The following is a 9759-nucleotide window of genomic DNA, read 5'->3' as shown; positions in this document are numbered from 1 at the left end:
TTTTCCAAATCATGTTCAGGCCGAGCTCTAATAAGAGAGCAAAATCTCGCCCAAGTCTCAGGCAATTTCTCTCCATCTTCCTGATCAAAATTATAAATTCTCTGCAAAGCAATATGTTGAGCACTAGCAGGAAAGTATTTCCGGAAGAAAACATCAAGCAATTCTTTTGGACTATTAATAGAATCAGGTGGCAAACTATTATACCAAGTTTTAGCATCATCCTTTAATGAGAAAGGAAAAAATTTAGCAACGAAATAAGTACGCTTCTTAACATCATAAGAAAACAAGCTACTCAGAGTAGATAGCTCAATCATGTGTTCTACATCACTTTCTTTTTTCAGTACCACAAAAAGGTGTTTTCTCAACAATAGATATATGAGACAAATCAAGAGAAAAATCATAATTCTTATCCTTAATGTTTATAGGAGATGTGGCAAATTTAGGATCAGGAGATAGTTTATATCTAACAGTATGTTGTGCAAGCAACTTTTTAATTTTTCTTGCATCAGTAGTAGCATTGCATTTATCAATAAAATCATCATCAAGTTCTACATAATCTTCATCAAGATCATCACTAGAGTATTCAACAGACTCAGGTGAATTAACAGGTGTAGTAGCATTTTCATTAGGAGTTTCAGTACTTTCAATTTGTCTAGACCTAGCAATCGTAGCATCTAGAAAAGATCCCAATGAACCATCATTATCAAGCACAGCAGAAGCATCATCAAAATTATGAGAGGAATTTTCAGATCTAGCAGAAGTACCAGCATGTGAAGCTTGTGGTGGTGAAACAAGTTTACTTATCACAGATGGTGAATCAAGAGCGACAGAGGTACTCAGAGTTGTACCTTTTCTTGTAGTGGATGGTAATATGGCGACTTTAGTATCGCGAGGTTTACCCATGATGGAGAATTTGCAGCGAACAATATCAATCCAAGTGAACTTGCAAATAAAGCTATGCTCCCCGGCAACGGCGCCAGAATATAGTCTTGATGACCCACAAGTATAGGCAACGTTCAAAAAAGCGCTGAGCGCTAAGCGAGCGGAGAGGCTCAGCCTAGAGGAACTACTGCTTAAGCAAGCTTAAGCGCTGCTTAAGCGTTCAGGGTAAAAGCGTACGGACAGGCGCAGGGAAGACAATCTAGCCATACATAGACCATAATATGTTGTAATTTTGTACCATACGCATGCATGCAATGCTACAATTGCAAGAAGAATAAAGGATATGGTTCACATAGTTTGATTTGGCTTGGTTTTTCTCCACTTTCTTGTTCTCCAAGTCCTTTCTCCGGATGCTAGATGCGCACAGGAAGAATATATTAGCATTTACCAAGCAAATGTCAAAGTTGCAAGCTATACTATTCAATTATGCCGATCAATGCAATTGGCACCTCAGGCACCGATTCACCCGCACCCGGATCAATGTCCATTTCTTGACGGTACCTACAAATTGCAAGCAAATCTTAGGTTTAGCAGCAACAAAAATACTAGATGCAGCAATCAACTAAGCTAACTTCATTAATCATTAATTAACCAGTAGCAACAACAACCTAGCAGCAGATATCAATACAGTACCACAGCAGTACAACACAGCGCTACATACATCAAGCCAATAGTTAGCAGCAGTGCAGCACATACACGAGCAGGCTAGATCAATCCATCTAGTGCAGATAGCACCACACCACAGCAGTACAGCACAGCGCCACTAGCACATATACGTGAAGGACATACGGAGAATAAAAGGGATAGCCGGGTTAGGAATACCTGAGGGCCGAGGCATGGCGGACAGCCGGCGGCGATGAGGTCGAGCTCGATCTGAAATCGAGCGCCTGGGCGGAGAGGGGATGAGCGGGACGGGCAGCGGAGGAGGGCAGTACACGTCCCGCCGGCCTGGAGGACGAGATGGACGGCGGTGGAGGAGCAGCGTCGCCGGCGGAGCAGAAGGTGGGAATCGGGATGTGCCGCTGCCGCCGCCTCTCTCCCTGCCTCTCTCTGTGGATCGCGTGCAGGGGAGTGGTCGATTGGGGTGCCCAGGAATCCTATCCTCATCTTCTACATACTTTTCCCGGTCAGTTCCCCTCAATTTTTTCGTTTTGCCGCCCGCGACCATGGACGCTCAGCGACGCGCTTTTCTTCTTTTCTGCCCCCTTTCGCGCGCTTAGGCGCCTCTCAACGCTTAATCGGACTGCTTAATCGCGCTTAGCGCTTTTCCTCCCGCTCAGGCCTGAAACGGAGCGTTTGGCCTCCGCTTCGCTCTAAGCTGCGCTTAAGCGCGCCTGAGCGTACGCTTTTTTGAACGTTGAGTATAGGGGATCGCAACGGTCTTCGAGGGAAGTAAAACCCAATTTATTGATTCGACACAAGGGGAGACAAAGAATACTTGAAAGCCTTAACAGCGGAGTTGTCAATTCAGCTGCACCTGGAAACATACTTGCTCGCAAGAGTTTATCAGTAGTAACAGTTTTATAGCAGTAGCAGTAGTGAAATAACAGCAGCAGAGTAACAAAGACAGCAATAGTGATTATAGTAAACAGCAGGATTAAAATACTGTAGGCACAGGGATGGATGAACGGGCGTTGCATGGATGAGAGAAACTCATGTAACAATCAAAGCAGGGCATTTGCAGATAATAATAAAACGGTATCCAAGTACTAATCAATCAATAGGCATGTGTTCCATATTTAGTCGTACGTGCTCGCAATGCGAAACTTGCACAACATCTTTTGTCCTACCAGCCGGTGGCAGCCGGGCCTCTAGGGAATGTACTGAAAATTAAGGTACTCCTTTTAATAGAGCACCGGAGCAAAGCATTAACACTCCGTGAACACATGTGATCCTCATATCACCGCCTCCCCCTTCGGTTGTCCCAATTTCTGTCACTTTGGGGCCTCGGGTTCCGGACAACAATACGTGTATACAACTTGCAGGTAAGATCATAAAACAATGCATATCATCATGAAATAATAACATGTTCAGATCTGAAATCATGGCACTCGGGCCCTAGTGACAAGCATTAAGCATAACAAGTTGCAACAATATCATAAAAGTACCAATTACGGACACTAGGCACTATGCCCTAACAATCTTATGCTATTACATGACCAATCTCATCCAATCCCTACCATCCCCTTCAGCCTTGCTGCTGGCGTGTAGTTGACGTGGGAGATAGAAATCTTTGTGGTGTAACTTTTCTTCAGGTCCCCGGCAACGGCGCCAGAAAACAGTCTTGATGCGCGTGAGACACACGTCCGTTGGGAACCCCAAGAGGAAGGTGTGATGTGCACAGCAGTAAGTTTTCCCTCAGAAAGAAACCAAGGTTTATCGAACCAGTAGGAGCCAAGAAGCACGTTGAAGGTTGTTGGTGGCGGAGTGTAGTGCGGCGCAACACCAGGGATTCCGGCGCCAACGTGGAACCTGCACAACACAATCACAGTACTTTGCCCCAACGTAACAGTGAGGTTGTCAATCTCACCGGCTTGCTGTAAACAAAGGATTAGATGTATAGTGTGGATGATGATGATTGTTTGCGAAGAACAGCAAAGAACAATTGCAGTAGATTGTATTTCATATGTAAAGAATAGGACCGGGGTCCACAGTTCACTAGTGGTGTCTCTCCCATAAGATAAACAGATGTTGGGTGAACAAATTACAGTTGGGCAATTGACAAATAAAGAAGGCATAACAATGCACATACATATATCATGATGAGTACTATGAGATTTAATCAGGGCATTACGACAAAGTACATAGAACGCTATCCAGCATGCATCTATGCCTAAAAAGTCCACTTTCAGGTTATCATCCGAACCCCTTCCGGTATTAAGTTGCAAGCAACAGACAATTGCATTAAGTATGGTGCGTAATGTAATCAACACAAATATCCTTAGACAAAGCATTGATGTTTTATCCCTAGTGGCAACAGCACATCCACAACCTTAGAACTTTCTCACATCGTCCTGCATTTAATGGAGGCATGAACCCACTATCGAGCATAAATACTCCCTCTTGGAGTCACAAGTATCAACTTGGCCAGAGCCTCTACTAGCAACGGAGAGCATGCAAGAACATAAACAACATATATGATAGATTGATAATCAACTTGACATAGTATTCAATATTCATCGGATCCCAACAAACACAACATGTAGCATTACAAATAGATGATCTTGATCATGATAGGCAGCTCACAAGATCTAATATGATAGCACAATGAGGAGAAGACAACCATCTAGCTACTGCTATGGACCCATAGTCCAGGGGTGGACTACTCACACATCAATCCGGAGGCGATCATGGCGATGAAGAGACCTCCGGGAGATGATTCCCCTCTCCGGCAGGGTGCCGGAGGCGATCTCCTGAATCCCCGAGATGGGATTGGCGGCAGCGGCGTCTCTGGAAGGTTTTCCGTATCGTGGCTCTCGGTACTGGGGGTTTCGCGACGAAGACTATATGTAGGCGGAAGGGCAGGTCAGGAAGGGTCACGAGGGGCCCACACAACAGGTCGGCGCGGCCAGGGCTTGGGCCGGGCCGCCCTGCTATGTGGCCACCTCGTGGCCCCACTTCGTTTCCTCTTCGGACTTCTGGAAGCTTCGTGGAAAAATAGGACCCTGAGCGTTGATTTCGTCCAATTCCGAGAATATTTCCTTTGTAGGATTTCTGAAACCAAAAACAGCAGAAAACAACAACTAGCTCTTCGGCATCTCGTCAATAGGTTAGTGCCGGAAAATGCATAATAATGACATATAATGTGTATAAAACATGTGAGTATCATCATAAAAGTAGCATGGAACATAAGAAATTATAGATACGTTTGGGACGTATCAAGCATCCCCAAGCTTAGTTCCTACTCGTCCTCGAGTAGGTAAACGATAACAAAGATAATTTCTGAAGTGACATGCTATCATAATCTTGATCATACTATTGTAAGCATATGAGATGAATGCAGCGATTCGAAGCAATGATGAAGATAATGAGTAAACAAATGAATCATATAGCAAAGACTTTTCATGAATAATACTTTCAAGACAAGCATCAATAAGACTTACATAAGAGTTACTCATAAAGCAATAAATTCAAAGTGAAGGTATTGAAGCAACACAAAGGAAGATATAAGTTTCAGCGGTTGCTTTCAACTTCAACATGTATATCTCATGGATAATTGTCAACATAAAGCAATATAACAAGTGCAATAGGTAAACATGTAAGAATCAATGCACATAGTTTACGCAAGTGTTTGCTTCTAAGATAGAAAGAAGTAGGTAAACTGACTCAACAATAAAGTAGAAGAAAGGCCCTTCGCAGAGGGAAGCATGATTACTATATTTGTGCTAGAGCTTTTCATTTTGAAAACAAGAAACAATTTTGTCAACGGTAGTAATAAAGCATATGTGTTATGTATAAGACATCTTATAAGTTGCAAGCCTCATGCATAGTATACTAATAGTGCTCGCACCTTGTCCTAATTAGCTTGGATTAACACGGATTATCATTGCATAGCATATGTTTCAACCAAGTGTCACAAAGAGGTACCTCTATGCCGCCTGTACAAAGGTCTAAGGAGAAAGGTCGCATTGGATTTCTCGCTTTTGATTATTCTCAACTTAGACATCCATACCGGGACAACATAGACAGCAGATAATGGACTCCTCTTTAATGCATAAGCATTCAACAACAGTTAATATTCTCATAAGAGATTGAGGATTTGTGTCCAAACTGAAACTTCCACCATGATTCATGGCTTTAGTTAGCGGCCCAATGTTCTTCTCTAACAGTATGCATACTCAAACCATTTGATCATGAAAATCGCCCTTACTTCAGACAAGACGAACATGCATAGCAACTCACATGATATTCAACAAAGGTAAAAGTTGATGGCGTCCCCAGAAACATGGTTACCGCTCAACAAGCAACTTATTAAGAAATAAGACACATAAGTACATATTCTTCACCACAATAGTTTTTAAGGCTACTTTCCCATGAGCTATGTATTGTAAAGGCAAAGAATAGAAGTTTAAAGGTAGCACTCAAGTAATATACTTTGGAATGGCGGAGAAATACCATGTGGTAGGTAGGTATGGTGGACACAAATGGCATAGTATTTGGCTCAAGGATTTGGATGCACGAGAAGAATTCCTCTCAATACAAGGCTAGGCTAGCAAGGTTGTTTGAAGCAAACTCAAGTATAAAAGGTGAAGCAAAGCTCACAAATGAACATATTGTAGCTATTATAAGACTTTAGATTGTCTCCTTGTTGTTCAAACACCTTAACCAGAAAATATCTAGACTCTAGAGATCAATCATGCAAACCAAATTTTAACAAGCTCTATGTAGTTCTTCATTAATAGGTGCAAAGTACATGATGCAAGAGCTTAAACATGATCTATATGAGCACAACAATTGCCAAGTATCACATTATTCAAGACATTATACCATTTACCACATGCGGCATTTTCCGTTTCCAACCATATAGCAATGAATGAAATAGTCCAACTTTCGCAATGAACATTAAAGATAAAGCTAAGAACACATGTGTTCATACGAAACAGCGGAGCGTGTTTCTCTCCCAAACAAAGAATGCTAGGATCCGATTTTATTCAAACAAAACAAAAATAAAAACAAACAGACGCTCCAAGCAAAGCACATAAGATGTGACGGAATAAAAATATAGTTTCACTAGAGGTGGCCTGATAAGTTGTCGATGAAGAAGGGATGCCTTGGGCATCCCCAAGCTTAGACGCTTGGGTCTTCTTAAAATATGCAGGGATGAACCACGGGGGCATCCCCAAGCTTAAACTCTTCACTCTTCTTGATCATATTGTATCATCCTCCTCTCTTGACCCTTGAAAACTTCCTCCACACCAAACTTAAAACAAACTCATTAGAGGGTCAGTGCATAATTCATATATTCAGAGGTGACATAATCTTTCTTAACACTTCTGGACATTGCACAAAGCTACTGAAAGTTAATGGAACAAAGAAATCCATCAAACATAGCAAAACATGCAATGCGAAATAAAAGGCAGAATCTGTCAAAACAGAACAGTCCGTAAAGACGAATTTTTTAGAGGCACCAGACTTGCTCAGATGAAAATGCTCAAATTGAATGAAAGTTGTGTACATATCTGAGGATGACGCACGTAAATTGGCAGATTTTTCTGAGTTACCTACAGAGAACCATACCCAAATTCGTGACAGCAAGAAATCTGTTTCTGCGCAGTAATCCAAATCTAGTATTGACTTTACTATCAAAGACTTTACTTGGCACAACAATGCAATAAAATAAAGACAAGAAGAGGTTGCTACAGTAGTAACAACTTCCAAGACTCAAATATAAAACAAAGTGCAGAAGTAAAATAATGGGTTGTCTCCCATAAGCGCTTTTCTTTAACGCTTTTCAGCTAGGCGCAGAAAGTGTGAATCAAGTAACATCAAGAGACGAAGCATTGACATCATAATTTGTTCTAATAATAGAATCATAAGGTAGCTTCATTTTCTTTCTAGGGAAGTGTTCCATACCTTTCTTGAGAGGAAATTAATATTTAATATTACCTTCCTTCATATCAATGGTGGCACCAACAGTTCGAAGAAAAGGTCTTCCCAATATAATGGGACAAGATGCATTGCATTCAATATCCAAGACAACAAAATCAACGGAGACAAGGTTATTGTTAACCATAATACGAACATTATCAATCCTCCCCAAAGGTTTCTTTATAGCATTATCAGCAAGATTAACATCCAAATAACAATTTTTCAATGGTGGCAAGTCAAGCATATCATAGATTCTCTTGGGCATAACAGAAATACTTGCACCAAGATCACATAAAGCATTACAATCAAAATCATTGACGCTCATCTTAATGATGGGATCCCAACCATCTTCTAACTTCCTAGGAATATAAGTTTCAAGTTTCAGTTTCTCTTCTCTAGCTTTTATGAGAGCATTTCTAATATGTTTTGTAAAGGCCAAATTTATAGCACTAGCATTGGGACTTTTAGCAAGTTTTTGTAAGAACTTTATAACTTCAGAGATGTGACAATCATCAAAGTCTAAATCATTATGACCTACAGCAATGGAATCATTGTCCCCATCGTTGGAAAAAATTTCAGCAGTTTTATCACAAGCAGTTTCAGCAGTTTCGGGCAGTTTTGCACGCTTTGCACTAGGAGTAGATACATTGCCAACACCAATTATTTTACCATTGATAGTAGGAGGTGTAGCAACATGTGAAGCATTATCATTACTAGTGGTGGTAATAGTCCAAACTTTAGCTACATTATTCTCTTTAGCAAGTTTTTCATTTTCTTCTCTTTCCCACCTAGCATGCAATTCAACCATCAATCTTATATTCTCATTAATTCTAACTTGGATGGCATTTGCGGTAGTAACAATCTTATTTTCATTATCCTTATTAGGCATAACTTTCAATTTTAAAAGATCAACATCAGAGGCAAGTCTATCAACCTTAGAAGCAAGAATATCAATTTTATCAAGCTTTTCTTCAACAGATTTGTTAAAAGCAGTTTGTGTACTAATAAATTCTTTAAGCATGGCTTCAAGACCAGGGGGTACACTCCTATTATTGTTGTAAGAATTCCCATAAGAATTACCATAACCATTACCATTAGCAGCAGGATATGGCCTATAGTTGTTACCAGAATTATTCCTATAAGCATTGTTGTTGCAATTATTAGTTTTAATGAAGTTCACATCAACATGTTCTTCTTGGGCAACCAATGAAGCTAAAGGAACATTATTTGGATCAACATTAGATCTACCATTCACAAGCATAGACATAATAGCATCAATCTTATCACTCAAGGAGGAGGTTTCTTCAACAGAATTTACCTTCTTACCTTGTGGAGCTCTTTCCGTGTGCCATTCAGAGTAATTGATCATCATATTATCAAGAAGCTTTGTTGCCGCCACCAAAGTAATGGACATAAAGGTACCTCCAGCAGCTGAATCCAATAGGTTCCGCGAAGAAAAATTCAATCCTGCATAGAAGGTTTGGATGATCATCCAAGTAGTTAGTCCATGGGTTAGGAAATTCTTTACCAAAGATTTCATTCTCTCCCATGCTTGAGCAACATGTTCATTATATAATTGCTTGAAATTCATTATGCTACTTCTCAAAGATATAATTTTAGTGGGAGGATAATATCTACCAATAAAAGCATCTTTACATTTAGTCCATGAATCAATACTATTCTTAGGCAAAGATAGCAACCAATCCTTAGCTCTTCCTCTTAAGGAGAAAGGAAACAATTTTAATTTTATAATATCACCATCTACATCCTTATACTTTTGCATTTCACATAGTTCAACAAAATTATTAAGATGGGCAGCAGCATCATCAGAACTAACACCAGAAAATTGCTCTCTCATGACAAGATTCAGTAAAGCAGGTTTAATTTCAAAGAATTCTGCTGTAGTAGCAGGTGGAGCAATAGGTGTGCATAGAAAATCATTATTATTAGTGTTTGTGAAGTCACACAACTTAGTGTTTTCAGGAGTATTCATTTTAACAGTAGTAAATAAAACAAACTAGATAAAGTAAATGCGAGTAACTAATTTTTTTGTGTTTTTGATATAGAGAACAAGACAGTAAATAAAGTAAAACTAGCAACTAATTTTTTTTGTGTTTTTGTTTTAGTGCAGCAAACAAAGTAGTAAATAAAGTAAAGCAAGACAAAAACAAAGTAAAGAGATTGGAAGTGGGAGACTCCCCTTGCAGCGTGTCTTGATCTCCCCGGCAA

General features: G+C 40.2%; 1 long non-coding RNA gene across 1 annotated transcript; it reads right to left on the bottom strand.

Annotated features, from left to right (window-relative positions):
* Window positions 1-1010: 1010 nt before the first annotated feature.
* On the bottom strand, window positions 1011-2296 carry LOC127295868 (uncharacterized). The gene is made up of 3 exons (XR_011743708.1): window positions 1765-2296; window positions 1392-1443; window positions 1011-1295 (listed from the first exon to the last, which is right to left on the bottom strand). It is a non-coding gene; the product is annotated as an uncharacterized lncRNA (long non-coding RNA).
* Window positions 2297-9759: the final 7463 nt, after the last annotated feature.

The sequence above is a fragment of the Lolium perenne genome, chromosome 4 (genome assembly GCF_019359855.2).
Source record: "Lolium perenne isolate Kyuss_39 chromosome 4, Kyuss_2.0, whole genome shotgun sequence".
Lineage (NCBI taxonomy): Eukaryota > Viridiplantae > Streptophyta > Magnoliopsida > Poales > Poaceae > Lolium > Lolium perenne.
The sequence above is the reverse complement of the archived record's forward strand: the minus strand, read 5'-3'. Positions and strand labels throughout refer to the sequence as shown.